Genomic DNA, 25,346 nt, shown 5'->3' with positions numbered 1-25,346 from the left:
TTAAACCATCTTGTTAAGCTACTGCCACCTGCATCTCTCTTCCAAGGGGCATTTAAACCGTCTTGTTAAGCTACTGCGACCTGCACGTCTCTTCCAAGGGACATTTAAACCGTCTTATTAAGCTCCTGTGACCTGCACGTCTCTTCCAAGGGGCATTTAAACTGTCTTGTTAAGCTTCTGCGACCTCCACCGTTCTTCCAAGGGGCATTTAAACCGTCTTGGTAAGCTACTGCGACCTGCACATCTCTTCCAAGGGATATTTAAACCATCTTTTTAAGCTACTGCGACTTGCACGTCTCTTCCAAGGGGCATTTAAACTGTCTTGTTAAGCTACTGTAACCTCCACCACTTTTCCAAGGGGCATTTAAACCGTCTTGTTAAGCTACTGCGACCTGCACGTCTCTTCAATGTGGCATTTAAACCGTCTTGTTAAGCTACTGCGACCTGCATGTCTCTACCAAGGGGCATTTAAACCGTCTTGTTAAGCTACTGCGACCTGCACGTCTCTTCCAAGCGGCATTTAAACAGTCTTGTTAAGCTGCTGCGACCTACACCGCTCTTCCAAGGGGCATTTAAACCGTCTTGTTAAGCTACTGCGACCTGCACGTCTCTTCAATGGGGCATTTAAACCGTCTTGTTAAGCTACTGCGACCTGCACGTCTCTTCCAAGCGGCATTTAAACAGTCTTGTTAAGCTGCTGTGACCTGCATGTCTCTTCCAAAGGGCATTTAAACTGTCTTGTTAAGCTACTGCGACCTACTCCGCTCTTCCAAGGGGCATTTAAACCGTCTTGTTAAGCTACTGCGACTTGCATGTCTCTTCCAAGGGGCATTTAAATCGTCTTGGTAAGCTACTGCGACCTGCACTTCTCTTCCAAGGGGCATTTAAACCATGTTGTTAAGCTACTGCGACCTCCACCGCTCTTCCAAGGGGCATTTAAACCTTCTTGGTAAGCTACTTCGACCAGCAAGCCTCTTCCAAGGGGCATTTAAAATGTCTTGTTAAGCTTCTGCGACCTGCACGTCTCTTCCAAGGGGCATTTAAACCATCTTGTTAAGCTAATGCGACCTTCACGTCTTTTCCAAGGGGCATTTAAACTGTCTTGTTAAGCTACTGCGACCTGCACGTCTCTTCCAAGGGGCATTTAAACCGTCTTGTTAAGCAACTGCGACCTGCACGTCTCTTCCAAGGGGCATTTAAATCGTCTTGTTAAGCTACTGCGACCTGCACGTCTCTTCCAAGGGTCATTTAAATCGTCTTGGTGAGCTACTGCGACCTCCACCGCTCTTCCAAGGGTCATTTAAACCTTCTTGGTAAGCTACTGCGACCAGCAAGCCTCTTCCGAGGGGCATTTAAAATGTCTTGTTAAGATTCTGCGACCTGCACGTCTCTTCCAAGGGGCACTTAAACCATCTTGTTAAGCTAATGCGACCTTCACGTCTTTTCCAAGGGGCATTTAAACCGTCTTGTTAAGCTACTGCGACCTCCACCGCTCTTCAAAGGGTCATTTAAACCGTCTTGTTAAGCTTCTGCGACCTGCACGTCTCTTACAAGGGGCATTTTAACCATTTGTTAAGCTACTGCGACCTGCACGTCTTTTCCAAGGGGCATTTAAACCGTCTTGTTAAGCAACTGCGACCTGCACATCTCTTCCAAGGGGCATTTAAACCGTCTTGTTAAGCTACTGCGACCTGCACGTCTCTTCCAAGGGGCATTTAAACCGTCTTGTTAAGCTACTGCGACCTGCACGTCTCTTCCAAGGGACATTTAAACCATCTCATTAAGCTCCTGTGACCTGCACGTCTCTTCCAAGGGACATTTAAACCATCTCATTAAGCTCCTGTGACCTGCACGTCTCTTCCAAGGGGCATTTAAACTGTCTTGTTAAGCTCCTGCGACCTCCACCGCTCAGCCAAGGGGCATTTAAACCGTCTTGTTAAGTTACTGCGACCTGCACGTCTCTTCCAAGGGGCATTTAAACCGCCTTGTTAAGCTACTGCGACCTGCACGTCTCTTCCAAAGGGCATTTAAATCGTCTTGCTAAGCTACTGCGACCTGCACGTCTCTTCCAAGGGGCATTTAAACCATCTTGTTAAGCTACTGTAACATCCACCACTTTTACAAGGGGCATTTAAACCTTCTTGTTAAGCTACTGCGACCTGCACGTCTCTTCAATGTGGCATTTAAACCGTCTTGTTAAGCTCCTGCGACCTGCATTTCTCTACCAAGGGGCATTTAAACCGTCTTGTTAAGCTACTGCGACCTGCACGTCTCTTCCAAGCGGCATTTAAACAGTCTTGTTAAGCTGCTGTGACCTGCATGTCACTTCCAAAGGGCATTTAAACTGTCTTGTTAAGCTACTGCGACCTACTCCGCTCTTCCAAGGGGCATTTAAACCGTCTTGTTAAGCTACTGCGACTTGCAAGTCTCTTCCAAGGGGCATTTAGATCGTCTTGGTAAGCTACTGCGACCTGCACTTCTCTTCCACGGGGCATTTAAACCATCTTGTTAAGCTACTGCGACCTCCACCGCTCTACCAAGGGGCATTTAAACCGTATTTTTAAGCTACTGCAACCTGCACGTCTCTTCCAAGGGGCATTTAAACCGTTTTGTTAAGCTACTGCGACCTGCACGTCTCTTCCAAGGGGCATTTAAATTGTCTTGTTAAGCTACTGCGACCTCCTCCGCTCTTCCAAGGGGCATTTAAACTGTCTTGTTAAGCTACTGCGACCTCCACCGCTCTTCAAAGGGGCATTTAAACCATTTGTTAAGCTACTGCAACCTGCACGTCTTTTCCAAGGGGCATTTAAACCGTCTTGTTAAGCAACTGCGACCTGCACGTCTCTTCCAAGGGGCATTTAAACCGTCTTGTTAAGCTACTGCGACCTGCACGTCTCTTCCAAGGGGCATTTAAACCGTCTTGTTAAGCTACTGCGACCTGCACGTTTCTTCCAAGGGTCATTTAAATCGTCTTGGTGAGCTACTGCGACCTCCACCGCTCTTCCAAAGGGCATTTAAACCTTCTTGGTAAGCTACTGCGACCAGCAAGCCTCTTCCAAGGGTCATTTAAAATGTCTTGTTAAGCTTCTGCGACCTGCACGTCTCTTCCAAGGGGCATTTAAACCATCTTGTTAAGCTAATGCGACCTTCACGTCTTTTCCAAGGGGCATTTAAACTGTCCTGTTAAGCTACTGCGAACTCCACCGCTCTTCAAAGGGGCATTTAAACCATTTTTTAAGCTACTGCAACCTGCACGTCTTTTCCAAGGGGCATTTAAACCGTCTTGTTAAGCAACTGCGACCTGCACGTCTCTTCCAAGGGGCATTTAAACCGTCGTGTTAAGCTACTGCGACCTGCACGTCTCTTCCAAGGGACATTTAAACCGTCTTGTTAAGCTACTGTAATCTCCACCACTTTTCCAAGGGGCATTTAAACATTCTTGTTAAGCTACTGCGACATGCACGTCTCTTCCAAGCGGCATTTAAACAGTCTTGTTAAGCTGCCACGACCTGCATGAGTCTTCCAATGGGCATATAATCCGTCTTGTTAAGGTACTGCGACCTCCAACGCTCCTCCAAGTGGCATTTAAACCGTCTTGTTAAGCTACTGTTACCTGCACATCTCTTCCAAGGGCCATTTAAACCGTCTTGGTAAGCTACTGCAACCTGCAAGCCTCTTCCAAGGGGCATTTATACCGTCTTGTTAAGCTACTGCGACCTGCATGTCTCTTCCAAGGGGCATTTAAAACATCTTGTTAAGCTACTGCAACCTGCACGTCTTTTCCAAGGGGCATTTAAACCTTCTTGGTAAGCTACTGCGACCAGCAAGCCTCTTTCAAGGGGCATTTAAAATGTCTTGTTAAGCTTCTGCGACCTGCATGTCTCTTCAATGGGGCATTTAAACCATCTTGTTAAGCTACTGCAACCTGCACGTCTTTTCCAAGGGGCATTTAAACCATCTTGTTAAGCAACTGTGACCTGCACGTCTCTTCCAAGGGGCATTTAAACCGTCTTGTTAAGCTACTGCGACCTGCACGTCTCTTCCAAGGGGCATTTAAACCTTCTTGTTAAGCTACTGCGACCTGCACGTCTTTTCCAAGGGACATTTAAACCGTCTTGTTAAGCTACTGTAATCTCCACCACTTTTCCAAGGGGCATTTAAACAGTCTTTATAAGCTGCTACGACCTGCACGTCTCTTCCAAGGGGCATTTAAACCGTCTTGTTAAGCTACTGCGACCTGAACGTCTCTTCCAAAGGGCATTTAAATCGTCTTGCTAAGCTACTGCGACTTGCACGTCTCTTCCAAGGGGCATTTAAACCATCTTGTTAAGCTACTGTAACATCCACCACTTTTACAAGGGGCATTTAAACCTTCTTGTTAAGCTACTGCGACCTGCACGTCTCTTCAATGTGGCATTTAAACCGTCTTGTTAAGCTCCTGCGACCTGCATGTCTCTACTAAGGAGCATTTAAACCGTCTTGTTAAGCTACTGCGACCTGCACGTCTCTTCCAAGCGGCATTTAAACAGTCTTGTTAAGCTGCTGTGACCTGCATGTCTCTTCCAAAGGGCATTTAAACTGTCTTGTTAAGCTACTGCGACCTACTCCGCTCTTCCAAGGGGCATTTAAACCGTCTTGTTAAGCTACTGCGACTTGCACGTCTCTTCCAAGGGGCATTTAGATCGTCTTGGTAATCTACTGCGACCTGCACTTCTCTTCCACGGGGCATTTAAACCATCTTGTTAAGCTACTGCGACCTCCACCGCTCTACCAAGGGGCATTTAAACCGTATTTTTAAGCTACTGCAACCTGCACGTCTCTTCCAAGGGGCATTTAAACCATTTTGTTAAGCTACTGCGACGTGCACGTCTCTTCCAAGGGGCATTTAAACTGTCTTGTTAAGCTACTGCGACCTCCTCCGCTCTTCCAAGGGGCATTTAAACTGTCTTGTTAAGCTACTGCGACCTCCACCGCTCTTCAAAGAGGCATTTAAACCATTTGTTACGCTACTGCAACCTGCACGTCTTTTCCAAGGGGCATTTAAACCGTCTTGTTAAGCAACTGCGACCTGCACGTCTCTTCCAAGGGGCATTTAAACCGTCTCGTTAAGCTTCTGCGACCTGCACGTCTCTTCCAAGGGGCATTTAAACCGTCTTGTTAAGCTACTGCGACCTGCACGTCTCTTACAAGGGTCATTTAAATCGTCTTGGTGAGCTACTGCGACCTCCACCGCTCTTCCAAAGGGCATTTAAACCTTCTTGGTAAGCGACTGCGACCAGCAAGCCTCTTCCAAGGGTCATTTAAAATGTCTTGTTAAGCTTCTGCGACCTGCACGTCTCTTCCAAGGGGCATTTAAACCATCTTGTTAAGCTAATGCGACCTTCACGTCTTTTCCAAGGGGCATTTAAACCGTCTTGTTAAGCTACTGCGACCTCCACCGCTCTTCAAAGGGGCATTTAAACCATTTGTTAAGCTACTGCAACCTGCACGTCTTTTCCAAGGGGCATTTAAACCGTCTTGTTAAGCAACTGCGACCTGCACGTCTCTTCCAAGGGGCATTTAAACCGTTGTGTTAAGCTACTGCGACCTGCACGTCTCTTCCAAGGGACATTTAAACCGTCTTGTTAAGCTACTGTAATCTCCACCACTTTTCCAAGGGGCATTTATACATTCTTGTTAAGCTACTGCGACATGCACGTCTCTTCCAAGCGGCATTTAAACATTCTTGTTAAGCTGCCACGACCTGCATGAGTCTTCCAAGGGGCATATAATCCGTCTTGTTAAGGTACTGCGACCTCCAACGCTCCTCCAAGTGGCATTTAAACCGTCTTGTTAATCTACTGCGATCTCCTCCGCTCTTCCAAGGGGAATTTAAACGTTCTTGTGAAGCTACTGCAACCTGCACGTTTATTCCAAGTGGCATATAAACCGTCTTGTTAAGCTACTGCGACCTGCACGTCTCTTCCAAGGGGCATTTAAACCATCTTGTTAAGCTACTGCGACTTGAACGTATCTTCCAAGGGGTAGTTAAATCGTCTTGGTAAGATACTGCGACCTGCACGTCTCTTCCAAGGGGTATTTAAACCATCTTGTTAAGCTACTGCGACCTCCACCGCTCTACCAAGTGGCATTTAAACCGTCTTTTTAAGCTACTGCAACCTGCACGTCTCTTCCAAGGGGCATTTAAACCCTTTTGTTAAGCTACTGCGACCTCCACCGCTCTTCCAAGCGGCATTTAAACCGTGTTGTTAAGCTACTGCGACCTCCTCCGCTCTTCCAAGGGGCATTTAAACGGTCTTGTTAAGCTACTGCAACCTGCACGTTTATTCCAAGTGGCTTATAAACCGTCTTGTTAAGATACTGCGACCTGCACGTCTCTTCCAAGGGGCATTTAAACCATCTTGCTAAGCTACTGCGACCAGCACGTCTCTTCCAAGGGGCATTTAAACCGTCTTGTTAAGCTACTCCGACCTCCACCGCTCTTCCAAGGGGCATTTAAACCGTCTTGTTAAGCTGCTCCGACCTCCACCGCTCTTCCAAGAGGCATTTAAACCATCTTGTTAAGCTACTGCCACCTGCACGTCTCTTCCAAGGGCCATTTAAACCGTCTTGGTAAGCTACTGCGACTTGCAAGCCTCTTCCAAGGGGCATTTATACCGTCTTGTTAAGGTACTGCGACCTGCACGTCTCTTCCAAGGGGCATTTAAAACATCTTGTTAAGCTGCTGCAACCTGCATGTCTTTTCCAAGGGGCATTTAAACCGTCTTGTTAAGCTACTGCGACCTCCACAGCTCTTCCAAGGGGCATTTAAACCATCTTGTTAAGCTACTGCGATCTGCATGTCTCTTCCAAGGGGCATTTAAACCATCTTGGTAAGCTACTACGACCTACAAGCCTTTTCTAAGGGGCATTTAAACTCTTTTGTTAAGCTTCTGCGACCTGCATGTCTCTTGCAAGGGGCATTTAAACCGTCTTGATAAGCTACTGCGACCTGCACGTCTATTCCAAGGGGCATTTAAACCGTCTTGTTATGCTACTGCGACCTCCACCTCTCTTCCAAGGGGCATTTAAACCGTCTTATTAAGCTACTGCGACCTGCATGTCTATTCTAAGGGGCATTTAAACAGTCTTGTTAAGCTACTGCGACCTGCACATCTCTTCCAAGGGGCATTTAAACCGTCTTGTTAAGCTACTGCGACCTCCACCGCTCTTCCAAGGGGCCCTTAAACCGTCTTGTTAAGCTACTGTGACCTGCACGTCTCTTCCAAGGGGCATTTAAACCATCTTGTTAAGCTACTGCGACTTGCACGTCTCTTCCAAGGGGCATTTAAACCGTCTTGTTAAGCTACTGTAATCTCCACCATTTTTCCAAGGGGCATTTAAACAGTCTTGTTAAGCTGCTAAGACCTGCATGTCTCTTCCAAGGGGCATTTAAAACATCTTGTTAAGCTACTGCAACCTGCACGTCTTTTCCAAGGTGCATTTAAAACGTCTTGTTAAGTTACTGCGACCTGCACCGCTCTTCCAAGGGGCATTTAAACCATCTTGTTAAGCTACTGCCACCTGCATCTCTCTTCCAAGGGGCATTTAAACCGTCTTGTTAAGCTACTGCGACCTGCACGTCTCTTCCAAGGGACATTTAAACCGTCTTATTAAGCTCCTGTGACCTGCACGTCTCTTCCAAGGGGCATTTAAACTGTCTTGTTAAGCTTCTGCGACCTCCACCGTTCTTCCAAGGGGCATTTAAACCGTCTTGGTAAGCTACTGCGACCTGCACATCTCTTCCAAGGGATATTTCAACCATCTTTTTAAGCTAATGCGACTTGCACGTCTCTTCCAAGGGGCATTTAAACTGTCTTGTTAAGCTACTGTAACCTCCACCACTTTTCCAAGGGGCATTTAAACCGTCTTGTTAAGCTACTGCGACCTGCACGTCTCTTCAATGTGGCATTTAAACCGTCTTGTTAAGCTACTGCGACCTGCATGTCTCTACCAAGGGGCATTTAAACCGTCTTGTTAAGCTACTGCGACCTGCACGTCTCTTCCAAGCGGCATTTAAACAGTCTTGTTAAGCTGCTGCGACCTACACCGCTCTTCCAAGGGGCATTTAAACCGTCTTGTTAAGCTACTGCGACCTGCACGTCTCTTCAATGGGGCATTTAAACCGTCTTGTTAAGCTACTGCGACCTGCACGTCTCTTCCAAGCGGCATTTAAACAGTCTTGTTAAGCTGCTGTGACCTGCATGTCTCTTCCAAAGGGCATTTAAACTGTCTTGTTAAGCTACTGCGACCTACTCCGCTCTTCCAAGGGGCATTTAAACCATCTTGTTAAGCTACTGCGACTTGCATGTCTCTTCCAAGGGGCATTTAAATCGTCTTGGTAAGCTACTGCGACCTGCACTTCTCTTCCAAGGGGCATTTAAACCATGTTGTTAAGCTACTGCGACCTCCACCTCTCTTCCAAGGGGCATTTAAACCTTCTTGGTAAGCTACTTCGACCAGCAAGCCTCTTCCAAGGGGCATTTAAAATGTCTTGTTAAGCTTCTGCGACCTGCACGTCTCTTCCAAGGGGCATTTAAACCATCTTGTTAAGCTAATGCGACCTTCACGTCTTTTCCAAGGGGCATTTAAACTGTCTTGTTAAGCTACTGCGACCTGCACGTCTCTTCCAAGGGGCATTTAAACCGTCTTGTTAAGCAACTGCGACCTGCACGTCTCTTCCAAGGGGCATTTAAATTGTCTTGTTAAGCTACTGCGACCTGCACGTCTCTTCCAAGGGTCATTTAAATCGTCTTGGTGAGCTACTGCGACCTCCACCGCTCTTCCAAGGGTCATTTAAACCTTCTTGGTAAGCTACTGCGACCAGCAAGCCTCTTCCGAGGGGCATTTAAAATGTCTTGTTAAGATTCTGCGACCTTCACGTCTCTTCCAAGGGGCATTTAAACCATCTTGTTAAGCTAATGCGACCTTCACGTCTTTTCCAAGGGGCATTTAAACCGTCTTGTTAAGCTACTGCGACCTCCACCGCTCTTCAAAGGGTCATTTAAACCGTCTTGTTAAGCTTCTGCGACCTGCACGTCTCTTACAAGGGGCATTTTAACCATTTGTTAAGCTACTGCGACCTGCACGTCTTTTCCAAGGGGCATTTAAACAGTCTTGTTAAGTAACTGCGACCTGCACGTCTCTTCCAAGGGGCATTTAAACCGTCTTGTTAAGCTACTGCGACCTGCACGTCTCTTCCAAGGGGCATTTAAACCGTCTTGTTAAGCTACTGCGACCTGCACGTCTCTTCCAAGGGACATTTAAACCATCTCATTAAGCTCCTGTGACCTGCACGTCTCTTCCAAGGGGCATTTAAACTGTCTTGTTAAGCTCCTGCGACCTCCACCGCTCAGCCAAGGGGCATTTAAACCGTCTTGTTAAGTTACTGCGACCTGCACGTCTCTTCCAAGGGGCATTTAAACCGTCTTGTTAAGCTACTACGACCTGCACGTCTCTTCCAAAGGGCATTTAAATCGTCTTGCTAAGCTACTGCGACTTGCACGTCTCTTCCAAGGGGCATTTAAACCATCTTGTTAAGCTACTGTAACATCCACCACTTTTACAAGGGGCATTTAAACCTTCTTGTTAAGCTACTGCGACCTGCACGTCTCTTCAATGTGGCATTTAAACCGTCTTGTTAAGCTCCTGCGACCTGCATGTCTCTACCAAGGGGCATTTAAACCGTCTTGTTAAGCTACTGCGACCTGCACGTCTCTTCCAAGCGGCATTTAAACAGTCTTGTTAAGCTGCTGTGACCTGCATGTCTCTTCCAAAGGGCATTTAAACTGTCTTGTTAAGCTACTGTGACCTACTCCGCTCTTCCAAGGGGCATTTAAACCGTCTTGTTAAGCTACTGCGACTTGCAAGTCTCTTCCAAGGGGCATTTAGATCGTCTTGGTAAGCTACTGCGACCTGCACTTCTCTTCCACGGGGCATTTAAACCATCTTGTTAAGCTACTGCGACCTCCACCGCTCTACCAAGGGGCATTTAAACCGTATTTTTAAGCTACTGCAACCTGCACGTCTCTTCCAAGGGGCATTTAAACCGTTTTGTTAAGCTACTGCGACCTGCACGTCTCTTCCAAGGGGCATTTAAATTGTCTTGTTAAGCTACTGCGACCTCCTCCGCTCTTCCAAGGGGCATTTAAACTGTCTTGTTAAGCTACTGCGACCTCCACCGCTCTTCAAAGGGGCATTTAAACCATTTGTTAAGCTACTGCAACCTGCACGTCTTCTCCAAGGGGCATTTAAACCGTCTTGTTAAGCAACTGCGACCTGCACGTCTCTTCCAAGGGGCATTTAAACCGTCTTGTTAAGCTACTGCGACCTGCACGTCTCTTCCAAGGGGCATTTAAACCGTCTTGTTAAGCTACTGCGACCTGCACGTCTCTTCCAAGGGTCATTTAAATCGTCTTGGTGAGCTACTGCGACCTCCACCGCTCTTCCAAAGGGCATTTAAACCTTCTTGGTAAGCTACTGCGACCAGCAAGCCTCTTCCAAGGGTCATTTAAAATGTCTTGTTAAGCTTCTGCGACCTGCACGTCTCTTCCAAGGGGCATTTAAACCATCTTGTTAAGCTAATGCGACCTTCACGTCTTTTCCAAGGGGCATTTAAACCGTCTTGTTAAGCTACTGCGAACTCCACCGCTCTTCAAAGGGGCATTTAAACCATTTTTTAAGCTACTGCAACCTGCACGTCTTTTCCAAGGGGCATTTAAACCATCTTGTTAAGCAACTGCGACCTGCACGTCTCTTCCAAGGGGCATTTAAACCGTCGTGTTAAGCTACTGCGACCTGCACGTCTCTTCCAAGGGACATTTAAACCGTCTTGTTAAGCTACTGTAATCTCCACCACTTTTCCAAGGGGCATTTAAACATTCTTGTTAATCTACTGCGACATGCACGTCTCTTCCAAGCGGCATTTAAACAGTCTTGTTAAGCTGCCACGACCTGCATGAGTCTTCCAAGGGGCATATAATCCGTCTTGTTAAGGTACTGCGACCTCCAACGCTCCTCCAAGTGGCATTTAAACCGTCTTGTTAAGCTACTGTTACCTGCACGTCTCTTCCAAGGGCCATTTAAACCGTCTTGGTAAGCTACTGCAACCTGCAAGCCTCTTCCAAGGGGCATTTATACCGTCTTGTTAAGCTACTGCGACCTGCATGTCTCTTCCAAGGGGCATTTAAAACATCTTGTTAAGCTACTGCAACCTGCACGTCTTTTCCAAGGGGCATTTAAACCTTCTTGGTAAGCTACTGCGACCAGCAAGCCTCTTTCAAGGGGCATTTAAAATGTCTTGTTAAGCTTCTGCGACCTGCATGTCTCTTCAATGGGGCATTTAAACCATCTTGTTAAGCTACTGCAACCTGCACGTCTTTTCCAAGGGGCATTTAAACCATCTTGTTAAGCAACTGCGACCTGCACGTCTCTTCCAAGGGGCATTTAAACCGTCTTGTTAAGCTACTGCTACCTGCACGTCTCTTCCAAGGGGCATTTAAACCTTCTTGTTAAGCTACTGCGACCTGCACGTCTTTTCCAAGGGACATTTAAACCGTCTTGTTAAGCTACTGTAATCTCCACCACTTTTCCAAGGGGCATTTAAACAGTCTTTTTAAGCTGCTACGACCTGCACGTCTCTTCCAAGGGGCATTTAAACCGTCTTGTTAAGCTACTGCGACCTGAACGTCTCTTCCAAAGGGCATTTAAATCGTCTTGCTAAGCTACTGCGACTTGCACGTCTCTTCCAAGGGGCATTTAAACCATCTTGTTAAGCTACTGTAACATCCACCACTTTTACAAGGGGCATTTAAACCTTCTTGTTAAGCTACTGCGACCTGCACGTCTCTTCAATGTGGCATTTAAACCGTCTTGTTAAGCTCCTGCGACCTGCATGTCTCTACTAAGGAGCATTTAAACCGTCTTGTTAAGCTACTGCGACCTGCACGTCTCTTCCAAGCGGCATTTAAACAGTCTTGTTAAGCTGCTGTGACCTGCATGTCTCTTCCAAAGGGCATTTAAACTGTCTTGTTAAGCTACTGCGACCTACTCCGCTCTTCCAAGGGGCATTTAAACCGTCTTGTTAAGCTACTGCGACTTGCACGTCTCTTCCAAGGGGCATTTAGATCATCTTGGTAATCTACTGCGACCTGCACTTCTCTTCCACGGGGCATTTAAACCATCTTGTTAAGCTACTGCGACCTCCACCGCTCTACCAAGGGGCATTTAAACCGTATTTTTAAGCTACTGCAACCTGCACGTCTCTTCCAAAGGGCATTTAAACCATTTTGTTAAGCTACTGCGACGTGCACGTCTCTTCCAAGGGGCATTTAAACTGTCTTGTTAAGCTACTGCGACCTCCTCCGCTCTTCCAAGGGGCATTTAAACTGTCTTGTTAAGCTACTGCGACCTCCACCGCTCTTCAAAGAGGCATTTAAACCATTTGTTAAGCTACTGCAACCTGCACGTCTTTTCCAAGGGGCATTTAAACCGTCTTGTTAAGCAACTGCGACCTGCACGTCTCTTCCAAGGGGCATTTAAACCGTCTCGTTAAGCTTCTGCGACCTGCACGTCTCTTCCAAGGGGCATTTAAACCGTCTTGTTAAGCTACTGCGACCTGCACGTCTCTTCCAAGGGTCATTTAAATCGTCTTGGTGAGCTACTGCGACCTCCACCGCTCTTCCAAAGGGCATTTAAACCTTCTTGGTAAGCGACTGCGACCAGCAAGCCTCTTCCAAGGGTCATTTAAAATGTCTTGTTAAGCTTCTGCGACCTGCACGTCTCTTCCAAGGGGCATTTAAACCATCTTGTTAAGCTAATGCGACCTTCACGTCTTTTCCAAGGGGCATTTAAACCGTCTTGTTAAGCTACTGCGACCTCCACCGCTCTTCAAAGGGGCATTTAAACCATTTGTTAAGCTACTGCAACCTGCACGTCTTTTCCAAGGGGCATTTAAACCGTCTTGTTAAGCAACTGCGACCTGCACGTCTCTTCCAAGGGGCATTTAAACCGTCGTGTTAAGCTACTGCGACCTGCACGTCTCTTCCAAGGGACATTTAAACCGTCTTGTTAAGCTACTGTAATCTCCACCACTTTTCCAAGGGGCATTTATACATTCTTGTTAAGCTACTGCGACATGCACGTCTCTTCCAAGCGGCATTTAAACATTCTTGTTAAGCTGCCACGACCTGCATGAGTCTTCCAAGGGGCATATAATCCGTCTTGTTAAGGTACTGCGACCTCCAACGCTCCTCCAAGTGGCATTTAAACCGTCTTGTTAAGCTACTGTTACCTGCACGTCTCTTCCAAGGGCCATTTAAACCGTCTTGGTAAGCTACTGCAACCTGCAAGCCTCTTCCAAGGGGCATTTATACCGTCTTGTTAAGCTACTGCGACCTGCATGTCTCTTCCAAGGGGCATTCAAAACATCTTGTTAAGCTACTGCAACCTGCACGTCTTTTCCAAGGGGCATTTAAACCTTCTTGGTAAGCTACTGCGACCAGCAAGCCTCTTTCAAGGGGCATTTAAAATGTCTTGTTAAGCTTCTGCGACCTGCATGTCTCTTCAAAGGGGCATTTAAACCATCTTGTTAAGCTACTGCAACCTGCACGTCTTTTCCAAGGGGCATTTAAAACATCTTGTTAAGCAACTGCGACCTGCACGTCTCTTCCAAGGGGCATTTAAACCGTCTTGTTAAGCTACTGCGACCTGCACGTCTCTTCCAAGGGGCATTTAAACCTTCTTGTTAAGCTACTGCGACCTGCACGTCTTTTCCAAGGGACATTTAAACCGTCTTGTTAAGCTACTGTAATCTCCACCACTTCTCCAAGGGGCATTTAAACAGTCTTTTTAAGCTGCTACGACCTGCATGTCTCTTCCAAGGGGCATATAATCCGTCTTGTTAAGGTACTGCGACCTACAACGCTCCTCCAAGTGACATTTAAACCGTCTTGTTAAGCTACTATTACCTGCACGTCTCTTCCAATGGCCATTTAAACCGTCTTGGTAAGCTACTGCGACCTGCAAGACTCTTCCAAGGGGCATTTATACCGTCTTGTTAAGCTACTGCGACCTCCTCTGCTCTTCCAAGGGGCATTTAAACCATCTTGTTAAGCTACTGCTACCTGCATGTCTCTTCCAAGGGGCATTTAAAACATCTTGTTAAGCTACTGCAACCTGCACGTCTTTTCCAAGGGGCATTTAAACCGTCTTGTTAAGCTACTGCGACCTCCTCCGCTCTTCCAAGGGGCATTTAAACCATCTTGTTAAGCTACTGCTACCTGCATGTCTCTTCCAAGAGACATTTAAACCGTCTTGGTAAGCTAATATGACCTGCAAGCCTTTTCTAAGGGGCATTTAAACTCTTTTGTTAAGCTTCTGCGACCTGCACGTCTCTTGCAAGGGGCATTTAAATCGTCTTGTTAAGCTACTGCGACCTGCATGTCTATTCCAAGGGGCATTTAAACCGTCTTGTTATGCTACTGCGACCACCACCTCTCTTACAAGGGGCATTTAAACCGTCTTATTAAGCTACTGCGACCTGCACGTCTCTTCCAAGGGGCATTTAAACAGTCTTGTTAAGCTACTGCGACCTGCACATCTCTTCCAAGGGGCATTTAAACTGTCTTGTTAAGCTACTGCGACCTTCACCGCTCTTCCAAGGGGCATTTAAACCATCTTGTTAAGCTACTGTGACCTACACGTTTCTTCCAAGGGGCATTTAAACCATCTTGTTAAGTTACTGCGACTTGCATGTCTCTTCCAAGGGGCATTTAAACCGTCTTGTTAAGCTACTGTAATCTCCACCACTTTTCCAAGGGGCATTTAAACAGTCTTGTTAAGCTACTGAGACCTGCACGTCTGTTCCAAGGGGCATTTAGACCGTCTTGTTAAGCTACTGCGACCTGCACGTCCCTTCCAAGGGGCATTTAATCAGTCTTGTTAAGTTGCTACTACCTGCATGTCTCTTCCAAGGGGCATTTAAAACATCTTGTTAAGCTACTGCAAACTGTACGTCTTTTCCAAGGGGCATTTAAACCGTCTTGTTAAGCTACTGCGACCTCCACCGCTCTTCCAAGGGGCATTTAAACCATCTTGTTAAGCTACTGCAACCTGCACGTCTCTTCCAAGGGGCATTTAAACCGTCTTGGTAAGCTACTGCGACCTGCAAGCCTTTTCTAAGGGGCATTTAAACCCTTTTGTTTAGCTTCTGCGACCTGCACGTCTCTTGCAAGGGGCATTTAAACTGTCTTGGTAAGCTACTGCGACCTCCACCGCTCTTCCAAGGGGCAATTAAACCATCTTGTTAAGCTACTGCGACCTGCACGTCTTTTCCAAGGGGCATTTAAACCATCTTTTTAAGCAACTGCGACCTGCAGGGGCATTTAAACTGTCTTGTTAAGCTACTGCGACATCCACCGCTCCTCCAAGTGGCATTTAAACCGTCTTGTTAGGCTAATGCGACCTGCACGTCTCTTCCAAGGGGCATTTAAACTGTCTTGTTAAGCTACTGCGACCTGCACGTCTCTTCCAAGGGGCATTTAAACTGTCTTGTTAAGCTTCTGCGACCTCCACTGGTCTTCCAAGGGGCATTTAAACCGTCTTGTTAAGCTACTGCGACCTGCACGTCTCTTCAATGGGGCATTTAAACCGTCTTGTTAAGCTACTGCGACCTCCACCGCTCTTCAAAGGGGCATTTAAACCATTTGTTAAGCTACTGCAACCTGCACGTCTTTTCCAAGGGGCATTTAAACCGTCTTGTTAAGCAACTGCGACCTGCACGTCTCTTCCAAGGGGCATTTAAACCGTCGTGTTAAGCTACTGCGACCTGCACGTCTCTTCCAAGGGACATTTAAACCGTCTTGTTAAGCTACTGTAATCTCCACCACTTTTCCAAGGGGCATTTATACATTCTTGTTAAGCTACTGCGACATGCACGTCTCTTCCAAGCGGCATTTAAACATTCTTGTTAAGCTGCCACGACCTGCATGAGTCTTCCAAGGGGCATATAATCCGTCTTGTTAAGCTACTGCGACCTACTCCGCTCTTCCAAGGGGCATTTAAACCGTCTTGTTAAGCTACTGCGACTTGCACGTCTCTTCCAAGGGGCATTTAGATCATCTTGGTAATCTACTGCGACCTGCACTTCTCTTCCACGGGGCATTTAAACCATCTTGTTAAGCTACTGCGACCTCCACCGCTCTACCAAGGGGCATTTAAACCGTATTTTTAAGCTACTGCAACCTGCACGTCTCTTCCAAGGGGCATTTAAACCATTTTGTTAAGCTACTGCGACGTGCACGTCTCTTCCAAGGGGCATTTAAACTGTCTTGTTAAGCTACTGCGACCTCCTCCGCTCTTCCAAGGGGCATTTAAACTGTCTTGTTAAGCTACTGCGACCTCCACCGCTCTTCAAAGAGGCATTTAAACCATTTGTTAAGCTACTGCAACCTGCACGTCTTTTCCAAGGGGCATTTAAACCGTCTTGTTAAGCAACTGCGACCTGCACGTCTCTTCCAAGGGGCATTTAAACCGTCTCGTTAAGCTTCTGCGACCTGCACGTCTCTTCCAAGGGGCATTTAAACCGTCTTGTTAAGCTACTGCGACCTGCACGTCTCTTCCAAGGGTCATTTAAATCGTCTTGGTGAGCTACTGCGACCTCCACCGCTCTTCCAAAGGGCATTTAAACCTTCTTGGTAAGCGACTGCGACCAGCAAGCCTCTTCCAAGGGTCATTTAAAATGTCTTGTTAAGCTTCTGCGACCTGCACGTCTCTTCCAAGGGGCATTTAAACCATCTTGTTAAGCTAATGCGACCTTCACGTCTTTTCCAAGGGGCATTTAAACCGTCTTGTTAAGCTACTGCGACCTCCACCGCTCTTCAAAGGGGCATTTAAACCATTTGTTAAGCTACTGCAACCTGCACGTCTTTTCCAAGGGGCATTTAAACCGTCTTGTTAAGCAACTGCGACCTGCACGTCTCTTCCAAGGGGCATTTAAACCGTCGTGTTAAGCTACTGCGACCTGCACGTCTCTTCCAAGGGACATTTAAACCGTCTTGTTAAGCTACTGTAATCTCCACCACTTTTCCAAGGGGCATTTATACATTCTTGTTAAGCTACTGCGACATGCACGTCTCTTCCAAGCGGCATTTAAACATTCTTGTTAAGCTGCCACGACCTGCATGAGTCTTCCAAGGGGCATATAATCCGTCTTGTTAAGGTACTGCGACCTCCAACGCTCCTCCAAGTGGCATTTAAACCGTCTTGTTAAGCTACTGTTACCTGCACGTCTCTTCCAAGGGCCATTTAAACCGTCTTGGTAAGCTACTGCAACCTGCAAGCCTCTTCCAAGGGGCATTTATACCGTCTTGTTAAGCTACTGCGACCTGCATGTCTCTTCCAAGGGGCATTCAAAACATCTTGTTAAGCTACTGCAACCTGCACGTCTTTTCCAAGGGGCATTTAAACCTTCTTGGTAAGCTACTGCGACCAGCAAGCCTCTTTCAAGGGGCATTTAAAATGTCTTGTTAAGCTTCTGCGACCTGCATGTCTCTTCAAAGGGGCATTTAAACCATCTTGTTAAGCTACTGCAACCTGCACGTCTTTTCCAAGGGGCATTTAAAACATCTTGTTAAGCAACTGCGACCTGCACGTCTCTTCCAAGGGGCATTTAAACCGTCTTGTTAAGCTACTGCGACCTGCACGTCTCTTCCAAGGGGCATTTAAACCTTCTTGTTAAGCTACTGCGACCTGCACGTCTTTTCCAAGGGACATTTAAACCGTCTTGTTAAGCTACTGTAATCTCCACCACTTCTCCAAGGGGCATTTAAACAGTCTTTTTAAGCTGCTACGACCTGCATGTCTCTTCCAAGGGGCATATAATCCGTCTTGTTAAGGTACTGCGACCTACAACGCTCCTCCAAGTGACATTTAAACCGTCTTGTTAAGCTACTATTACCTGCACGTCTCTTCCAATGGCCATTTAAACCGTCTTGGTAAGCTACTGCGACCTGCAAGACTCTTCCAAGGGGCATTTATACCGTCTTGTTAAGCTACTGCGACCTCCTCTGCTCTTCCAAGGGGCATTTAAACCATCTTGTTAAGCTACTGCTACCTGCATGTCTCTTCCAAGGGGCATTTAAAACATCTTGTTAAGCTACTGCAACCTGCACGTCTTTTCCAAGGGGCATTTAAACCGTCTTGTTAAGCTACTGCGACCTCCTCCGCTCTTCCAAGGGGCATTTAAACCATCTTGTTAAGCTACTGCTACCTGCATGTCTCTTCCAAGAGACATTTAAACCGTCTTGGTAAGCTAATATGACCTGCAAGCCTTTTCTAAGGGGCATTTAAACTCTTTTGTTAAGCTTCTGCGACCTGCACGTCTCTTGCAAGGGGCATTTAAATCGTCTTGTTAAGCTACTGCGACCTGCATGTCTATTCCAAGGGGCATTTAAACCGTCTTGTTATGCTACTGCGACCACCACCTCTCTTACAAGGGGCATTTAAACCGTCTTATTAAGCTACTGCGACCTGCACGTCTCTTCCAAGGGGCATTTAAACAGTCTTGTTAAGCTACTGCGACCTGCACATCTCTTCCAAGGGGCATTTAAACTGTCTTGTTAAGCTACTGCGACCTTCACCGCTCTTCCAAGGGGCATTTAAACCATCTTGTTAAGCTACTGTGACCTACACGTTTCTTCCAAGGGGCATTTAAACCATCTTGTTAAGTTACTGCGACTTGCATGTCTCTTCCAAGGGGCATTTAAACCGTCTTGTTAAGCTACTGTAATCTCCACCACTTTTCCAAGGGGCATTTAAACAGTCTTGTTAAGCTACTGAGACCTGCACGTCTGTTCCAAGGGGCATTTAGACCGTCTTGTTAAGCTACTGCGACCTGCACGTCCCTTCCAAGGGGCATTTAATCAGTCTTGTTAAGTTGCTACTACCTGCATGTCTCTTCCAAGGGGCATTTAAAACATCTTGTTAAGCTACTGCAAACTGTACGTCTTTTCCAAGGGGCATTTAAACCGTCTTGTTAAGCTACTGCGACCTCCACCGCTCTTCCAAGGGGCATTTAAACCATCTTGTTAAGCTACTGCAACCTGCACGTCTCTTCCAAGGGGCATTTAAACCGTCTTGGTAAGCTACTGCGACCTGCAAGCCTTTTCTAAGGGGCATTTAAACCCTTTTGTTTAGCTTCTGCGACCTGCACGTCTCTTGCAAGGGGCATTTAAACTGTCTTGGTAAGCTACTGCGACCTCCACCGCTCTTCCAAGGGGCAATTAAACCATCTTGTTAAGCTACTGCGACCTGCACGTCTTTTCCAAGGGGCATTTAAACCATCTTTTTAAGCAACTGCGACCTGCAGGGGCATTTAAACTGTCTTGTTAAGCTACTGCGACATCCACCGCTCCTCCAAGTGGCATTTAAACCGTCTTGTTAGGCTAATGCGACCTGCACGTCTCTTCCAAGGGGCATTTAAACTGTCTTGTTAAGCTACTGCGACCTGCACGTCTCTTCCAAGGGGCATTTAAACTGTCTTGTTAAGCTTCTGCGACCTCCACTGGTCTTCCAAGGGGCATTTAAACCGTCTTGTTAAGCTACTGCGACCTGCACGTCTCTTCAATGGGGCATTTAAACCGTCTTGTTAAGCTACTGCGACCTCCACCGCTCTTCAAAGGGGCATTTAAACCATTTGTTAAGCTACTGCAACCTGCACGTCTTTTCCAAGGGGCATTTAAACCGTCTTGTTAAGCAACTGCGACCTGCACGTCTCTTCCAAGGGGCATTTAAACCGTCGTGTTAAGCTACTGCGACCTGCACGTCTCTTCCAAGGGACATTTAAACCGTCTTGTTAAGCTACTGTAATCTCCACCACTTTTCCAAGGGGCATTTATACATTCTTGTTAAGCTACTGCGACATGCACGTCTCTTCCAAGCGGCATTTAAACATTCTTGTTAAGCTGCCACGACCTGCATGAGTCTTCCAAGGGGCATATAATCCGTCTTGTTAAGTTACTGCGACCTCCAACGCTCCTCCAAGTGGCATTTAAACCGTCTTGTTAAGCTACTGTTACCTGCACGTCTCTTCCAAGGGCCATTTAAACCGTCTTGGTAAGCTACTGCAACCTGCAAGCCTCTTCCAAGGGGCATTTATACCGTCTTGTTAAGCTACTGCGACCTGCATGTCTCTTCCAAGGGGCATTTAAAACATCTTGTTAAGCTACTGCAACCTGCACGTCTTTTCCAAGGGGCATTTAAACCTTCTTGGTAAGCTACTGCGACCAGCAAGCCTCTTTCAAGGGGCATTTAAAATGTCTTGTTAAGCTTCTGCGACCTGCATGTCTCTTCAAAGGGGCATTTAAACCATCTTGTTAAGCTACTGCAACCTGCACGTCTTTTCCAAGGGGCATTTAAAACATCTTGTTAAGCAACTGCGACCTGCACGTCTCTTCCAAGGGGCATTTAAACCGTCTTGTTAAGCTACTGCGACCTGCACGTCTCTTCCAAGGGGCATTTAAACCTTCTTGTTAAGCTACTGCGACCTGCACGTCTTTTCCAAGGGACATTTAAACCGTCTTGTTAAGCTACTGTAATCTCCACCACTTCTCCAAGGGGCATTTAAACAGTCTTTTTAAGCTGCTACGACCTGCATGTCTCTTCCAATGGGCATATAATCCGTCTTGTTAAGGTACTGCGACCTACAACGCTCCTCCAAGTGACATTTAAACCGTCTTGTTAAGCTACTATTACCTGCACGTCTCTTCCAATGGCCATTTAAACCGTCTTGGTAAGCTACTGCGACCTGCAAGACTCTTCCAAGGGGCATTTATACCGTCTTGTTAAGCTACTGCGACCTCCTCTGCTCTTCCAAGGGGCATTTAAACCATCTTGTTAAGCTACTGCTACCTGCATGTCTCTTCCAAGGGGCATTTAAAACATCTTGTTAAGCTACTGCAACCTGCACGTCTTTTCCAAGGGGCATTTAAACCGTCTTGTTAAGCTACTGCGACCTCCTCCGCTCTTCCAAGGGGCATTTAAACCATCTTGTTAAGCTACTGCTACCTGCATGTCTCTTCCAAGAGACATTTAAACCGTCTTGGTAAGCTAATATGACCTGCAAGCCTTTTCTAAGGGGCATTTAAACTCTTTTGTTAAGCTTCTGCGACCTGCACGTCTCTTGCAAGGGGCATTTAAATCGTCTTGTTAAGCTACTGCGACCTGCATGTCTATTCCAAGGGGCATTTAAACCGTCTTGTTATGCTACTGCGACCACCACCTCTCTTACAAGGGGCATTTAAACCGTCTTATTAAGCTACTGCGACCTGCATGTCTCTTCCAAGGGGCATTTAAACAGTCTTGTTAAGCTACTGCGACCTGCACATCTCTTCCAAGGGGCATTTAAACTGTCTTGTTAAGCTACTGCGACCTCCACCGCTCTTCCAAGGGGCATTTAAACCATCTTGTTAAGCTACTGTGACCTACACGTTTCTTCCAAGGGGCATTTAAACCATCTTGTTAAGTTACTGCGACTTGCATGTCTCTTCCAAGGGGCATTTAAACCGTCTTGTTAAGCTACTGTAATCTCCACCACTTTTCCAAGGGGCATTTAAACAGTCTTGTTAAGCTACTGAGACCTGCACGTCTGTTCCAAGGGGCATTTAGACCGTCTTGTTAAGCTACTGCGACCTGCACGTCCCTTCCAAGGGGCATTTAATCAGTCTTGTTAAGTTGCTACTACCTGCATGTCTCTTCCAAGGGGCATTTAAAACATCTTGTTAAGCTACTGCAAACTGTACGTCTTTTCCAAGGGGCATTTAAACCGTCTTGTTAAGCTACTGCGACCTCCACCGCTCTTCCAAGGGGCATTTAAACCATCTTGTTAAGCTACTGCAACCTGCACGTCTCTTCCAAGGGGCATTTAAACCGTCTTGGTAAGCTACTGCGACCTGCAAGCCTTTTCTAAGGGGCATTTAAACCCTTTTGTTTAGCTTCTGCGACCTGCACGTCTCTTGCAAGGGGCATTTAAACTGTCTTGGTAAGCTACTGCGACCTCCACCGCTCTTCCAAGGGGCAACTAAACCATCTTGTTAAGCTACTGCGACCTGCACGTCTTTTCCAAGGGGCATTTAAACCATCTTTTTAAGCAACTGCGACCTGCAGGGGCATTTAAACTGTCTTGTTAAGCTACTGCGACATCCACCGCTCCTCCAAGTGGCATTTAAACCGTCTTGTTAGGCTAATGCGACCTGCACGTCTCTTCCAAGGGGCATTTAAACTGTCTTGTTAAGCTACTGCGACCTGCACGTCTCTTCCAAGGGGCATTTAAACTGTCTTGTTAAGCTTCTGCGACCTCCACTGGTCTTCCAAGGGGCATTTAAACCGTCTTGTTAAGCTACTGCGACCTGCACGTCTCTTCAATGGGGCATTTAAACCGTCTTGTTAAGCTACTGCGACCTCCACCGCTCTTCAAAGGGGCATTTAAACCATTTGTTAAGCTACTGCAACCTGCACGTCTTTTCCAAGGGGCATTTAAACCGTCTTGTTAAGCAACTGCGACCTGCACGTCTCTTCCAAGGGGCATTTAAACCGTCGTGTTAAGCTACTGCGACCTGCACGTCTCTTCCAAGGGACATTTAAACCGTCTTGTTAAGCTACTGTAATCTCCACCACTTTTCCAAGGGGCATTTATGCATTCTTGTTAAGCTACTGCGACATGCACGTCTCTTCCAAGCGGCATTTAAACATTCTTGTTAAGCTGCCACGACCTGCATGAGTCTTCCAAGGGGCATATAATCCGTCTTGTTAAGTTACTGCGACCTCCAACGCTCCTCCAAGTGGCATTTAAACCGTCTTGTTAAGCTACTGTTACCTGCACGTCTCTTCCAAGGGCCATTTAAGCCGTCTTGGTAAGCTACTGCAACCTGCAAGCCTCTTCCAAGGGGCATTTATACCGTCTTGTTAAGCTACTGCGACCTGCATGTCTCTTCCAAGGGGCATTTAAAACATCTTGTTAAGCTACTGCAACCTGCACGTCTTTTCCAAGGGGCATTTAAACCTTCTTGGTAAGCTACTGCGACCAGCAAGCCTCTTTCAAGGGGCATTTAAAATGTCTTGTTAAGCTTCTGCGACCTGCATGTCTCTTCAAAGGGGCATTTAAACCATCTTGTTAAGCTACTGCAACCTGCACGTCTTTTCCAAGGGGCATTTAAAACATCTTGTTAAGCAACTGCGACCTGCACGACTCTTCCAAGGGGCATTTAAACCGTCTTGTTAAGCTACTGCGACCTGCACGTCTCTTCCAAGGGGCATTTAAACCTTCTTGTTAAGCTACTGCGACCTGCACGTCTTTTCCAAGGGACATTTAAACCGTCTTGTTAAGCTACTGTAATCTCCACCACTTTTCCAAGGGGCATTTAAACAGTCTTTTTAAGCTGCTACGACCTGCATGTCTCTTCCAAGGGGCATATAATCCGTCTTGTTAAGGTACTGCGACCTCCAACGCTCCTCCAAGTGACATTTAAACCGTCTTGTTAAGCTACTATTACCTGCACGTCTCTTCCAAGGGCCATTTAAACCGTCTTGGTAAGCTACTGCGACCTGCAAGCCTCTTCCAAGGGGCATTTATACCGTCTTGTTAAGCTACTGCGACCTCCTCTGCTCTTCCAAGGGGCATTTAAACCATCTTGTTAAGCTACTGCTACCTGCATGTCTCTTCCAAGGGGCATTTAAAACATCTTGTTAAGCTACTGCAACCTGTACGTCTTTTCCAAGGGGCATTTAAACCGTCTTGTTAAGCTACTGCGACCTCCTCCGCTCTTCCAAGGGGCATTTAAACCATCTTGTTAAGCTACTGCTACCTGCATGTCTCTTCCAAGAGACATTTAAACCGTCTTGGTAAGCTAATATGACCTGCAAGCCTTTTCTAAGGGGCATTTAAACTCTTTTGTTAAGCTTCTGCGACCTGCACGTCTCTTGCAAGGGGCATTTAAATCGTCTTGTTAAGCTACTGCGACCTGCATGTCTATTCCAAGGGGCATTTAAACCGTCTTGTTATGCTACTGCGACCACCACCTCTCTTACAAGGGGCATTTAAACCGTCTTATTAAGCTACTACGACCTGCACGTCTCTTCCAAGGGGCATTTAAACAGTCTTGTTAAGCCACTGCGACCTGCACATCTCTTCCAAGGGGCATTTAAACTGTCTTGTTAAGCTACTGCGACCTCCACCGCTCTTCCAAGGGGCATTTAAACCATCTTGTTAAGCTACTGCGACTTGCATGTCTCTTCCAAGGGGCATTTAAACCGTCTTGTTAAGCTACTGTAATCTCCACCACTTTTCCAAGGGGCATTTAAACAGTCTTGTTAAGCTACTGAGACCTGTACGTCTGTTCCAAGGGGCATTTAGACCGTCTTGTTAAGCTACTGCGACCTGCACTTCCCTTCCAAGGGGCATTTAATCAGTCTTGTTAAGTTGCTACTACCTGCATGTCTCTTCCAAGGGGCATTTAAAACATCTTGTTAAGCTACTGCAAACTGTACGTCTTTTCCAAGGGGCATTTAAACCGTCTTGTTAAGCTACTGCGACCTCCACCGCTCTTCCAAGGGGCATTTAAACCATCTTGTTAAGCTACTGCAACCTGCACGTCTCTTCCAAGGGGCATTTAAACCGTCTTGGTAAGCTACTGCGACCTGCAAGCCTTTTCTAAGGGGCATTTAAACCCTTTTGTTTAGCTTCTGCGACCTGCACGTCTCTTGCAAGGGGCATTTAAACTGTCTTGGTAAGCTACTGCGACCTCCACCGCTCTTCCAAGGGGCATTTAAACCATCTTGTTAAGCTACTGCGACCTGCACGTCTTTTCCAAGGGGCATTTAAACCATCTTTTTAAGCAACTGCGACCTGCAGGGGCATTGAAACTGTCTTGTTAACTTCTGCGACATCCACCGCTCCTCCAAGTGGCATTTAAACCGTCTTGTTAGGCTAATGCGACCTGCACGTCTCTTCCAAGGGGCATTTAAACTGTCTTGTTAAGCTACTGCGACCTGCACGTCTCTTCCAAGGGGCATTTAAACTGTCTTGTTAAGCTTCTGCGACCTCCACTGGTGTTCCAAGGGGCATTTAAACCGTCTTGTTAAGCTACTGCGACCTGCACGTCTCTTCAATGGGGCATTTAAACCGTCTTTTTAAGCTACTATGACCTGCATGTCTCTTCCGAAGGGCATTTAAACTGTCTTTTTAAGCTACTGCGACCTACACCGTTCTTCCAAGGGGCATTTAAACCGTCTTGTTAAGCTACTGCGACCTGCAC

The sequence above is a fragment of the Phyllobates terribilis genome, unplaced genomic scaffold (assembly GCF_046119375.1).
Source record: "Phyllobates terribilis strain yellow unplaced genomic scaffold, ASM4611937v1 Scaffold_23__1_contigs__length_19252631, whole genome shotgun sequence".
Taxonomy (NCBI): domain Eukaryota; kingdom Metazoa; phylum Chordata; class Amphibia; order Anura; family Dendrobatidae; genus Phyllobates; species Phyllobates terribilis.
Note: the sequence above shows the minus strand (reverse complement) of the source record.